Here is a 2,656-nt window from a genome sequence, read left to right as displayed (position 1 = left end):
CAAACATAAATATATGATGAGGTTTATTTAAATTACTCTGGTCAAATTTCTTGATTAAATTTTAATTCTCGGAATAGTAAATATATACTATATATGTTAATTACTGGTGGTGCTAAAATATGCTAGAAGGAGCAAAACATTAAATAGCTGCAAAACATAAACTTTTTTTTTAATGCCAGTCTAATTTTAACAAAGAAACCACTTAAAATAAAGGGCCCGATTCTGCCATTGCGACCGGCAACTTTTCCTGCGGATTGGGTCAGGAGATGCGCAAGTTGGTCATCTTGCAGGTTCCCCATGAGCTTTTACAACCCGCGCGCATCTTCCAACTGGAAGAAAATGGCACCGCTGGGAATGTGCAGAAGTCTGGCAGGAAGTGAGGTAAGTCATTTGAATATATTTTAAATATATTTTCAATGTAGCTTAAATATGAATATCAGGCTTGGCACTGAACTTGCAAGGCCCAATAGCATCTCCCACCTCATCACGAGTATTTCATTCTGGCAGGGTTTCGAGTAGCTCCACACATTCGGGGAACTAGTGGGCAACCCCGCTGGAATGAATGGGGAGGCAATCGGGGCTCCCGGGGGGGGTTGGGCGACAAGGAAGTGGTCCCCCCCTTGCAAAGGAAACTTCTAATTGCAAAAAATGACTTGTATTTTCTTCCAAGTTCAGACATGCGGCTCCTTTAAGCAAGCTTTCCTTGTCTCCCATTTTACTCCTGAACAATGCCCTATGATTTCTTCCTATTTAGTGATTTGCTGGTATGCCTGCACATAAAACTGTCTGTCTTCCCAGGAGTAAATTCTTAGTAGACAACTCATGCCGGATTCATGTGAAAAAGTAGTCCCAATGACAAATCTGCAAATGTTCGCTGGAGTCACTAAAATAACTTGGCATTGTCCAGTGCACACTATTTCAGATGCTTTGTCTGAATCTTGATCGACATGTTCCAGCTGTATCTCAGTTTGGAGGCTGTAAAGTTTTAAATCTACACAATTTATTACAGTTTTAAAACACAATCCTTAAGCATCAAAAATGATTTTAAAAATCTAAACCCTGACGACACAAAGTCATTTTTTCAGATAGGGGACATTAACCTGAAGAATATAGTTGCCAATGAGTATTCATGGGGAATAGTCTGTGAGTGGAGAACTGCATGAAATGTATTAGTTAAGCACTTAAATTTAACAGCAGTGGTTTTATTTTTGGTCAGTTAGATGTCTGGCTCACAGGGAAACTTGTCACTATGTTTTTAAAGAGTTTCCAAACCAAACTTTTTTAGAACTAGAATTGGCTAAGCCTGCCCATGAGACATAGCAAACTTAATGGGTTGAAAGGCTAATTCTCACTTGGAAAGCAATGACGTGGAAGTGCCGGCATTTGACTAGGATAGGCACAGTAAGAAGTCTCTCAATACCAGGTTCATCTGATGAAGGGGCAGCTCTCCAAAAGCTCCTGCTACCAAATAAACCTGTTGGACTCTAACCTGATGTTATGAGACTTCTTACTGTGCCTATTTGGGAAGGGGAGGTTTTGCTTATGGCTATAATGTCCAGATGGTATAAAATTATTTTAAATAACAGTTTCAACTAAAAAAAAAATATACAGATATTTGGACCGTGACATGCCCGGCGCAGAACGTGTTAAGAATAGAGCGAGAATCACTAGAGAATCGTGGTGAGTGGTTTAGTGTGTTCTGAACCAGCACAAAATCTCATTGGTATTTTCCCATTTACTGCTCCCGGAGCACTTAAATATACTGAGTCAGGTCGAGGCCTTCCCTGCTTCCGGGATTTTCTGATCCTCCGGCGCAGCAGGAACCTGACAAAAATCACTGTTGGTTTCCACAAACAAAGAACAGGCATGATGGCCACCAGGTAAGCTCAGAGGTCATTGAAGCCCTGGTGGTCAGGGACAAGGCATTATCAGGGTGTCTGGCACATACCAAGAGGGATGGGCTGGTGCATGAGGGGGTGGAGCCTGAAGGGGCTGGTATATGAAGTGGGGATGTCATGAGAGGGGAGCTGTGAAGTGGAGGCTCACGAAGGGGAGTACCCCAGTGCCGGAGATCTTTATTGGGGAGGGGTTTGGACAAACATGCTTACAATGTGGGGGGAGGGAAACCAATGTCTGTGAGGGGGGGTGGTTCCTCACTTTCATTTTGAAATCGTGGTATCCTTTTTAAAAATGGCAACTGATCTCTGTGAAGCTAAACTTATTGACATGTTTAGGCCCCACCCCTATCAGAACAAGCACAAAACTCACCATTCTCCCAAAAATAACTAAGTGTGCACTTCTCGGCCTTTTGGCTAAGATCAAGTATAGTATCGACATGCTGTACTTGGTTGAAGTTATTACGTTACATTTTAGCTTTATTTGAAGCAATTTTTAAAAGCAGCATCTTGGCCTTTTGGCTAAGATGCAAATGAGCTCAAGCCTTGGAGGAGGTGCAGTGCCTACCCAATCAGCTTGGATCATGTAGATCAAGCCCAAGACAGGACGTGAGAGCCCTGTCTTGTCAGCTTGGATCAAGAATGTCTCACTTGTTGAGACTCTGAATTGGACTTGATTGGATTGAATTGGATAAATAAATAAAAATAAGTAAGTGCGAGAAGATCACAATCACACCAGTTTTCTAGCCTGAAATGACGCT

The 2,656-nt window shown here is 42.1% G+C and overlaps 1 pseudogene; it reads left to right on the top strand.

Annotated features, from left to right (window-relative positions):
• Window positions 1–2,292: 2,292 nt before the first annotated feature.
• LOC145350429 (U2 spliceosomal RNA) lies at window positions 2,293–2,434 on the top strand (annotated as a pseudogene).
• The last annotated feature ends 222 nt before the right edge of the window (window positions 2,435–2,656 follow it).

This window comes from Carcharhinus amblyrhynchos, chromosome 11 (assembly GCF_965287045.1).
Source record: "Carcharhinus amblyrhynchos chromosome 11, sCarAmb.v2.hapA, whole genome shotgun sequence".
NCBI classification, from domain to species: Eukaryota; Metazoa; Chordata; class Chondrichthyes; order Carcharhiniformes; family Carcharhinidae; genus Carcharhinus; species Carcharhinus amblyrhynchos.
This window is presented reverse-complemented; position numbering and strand designations above follow the sequence as displayed.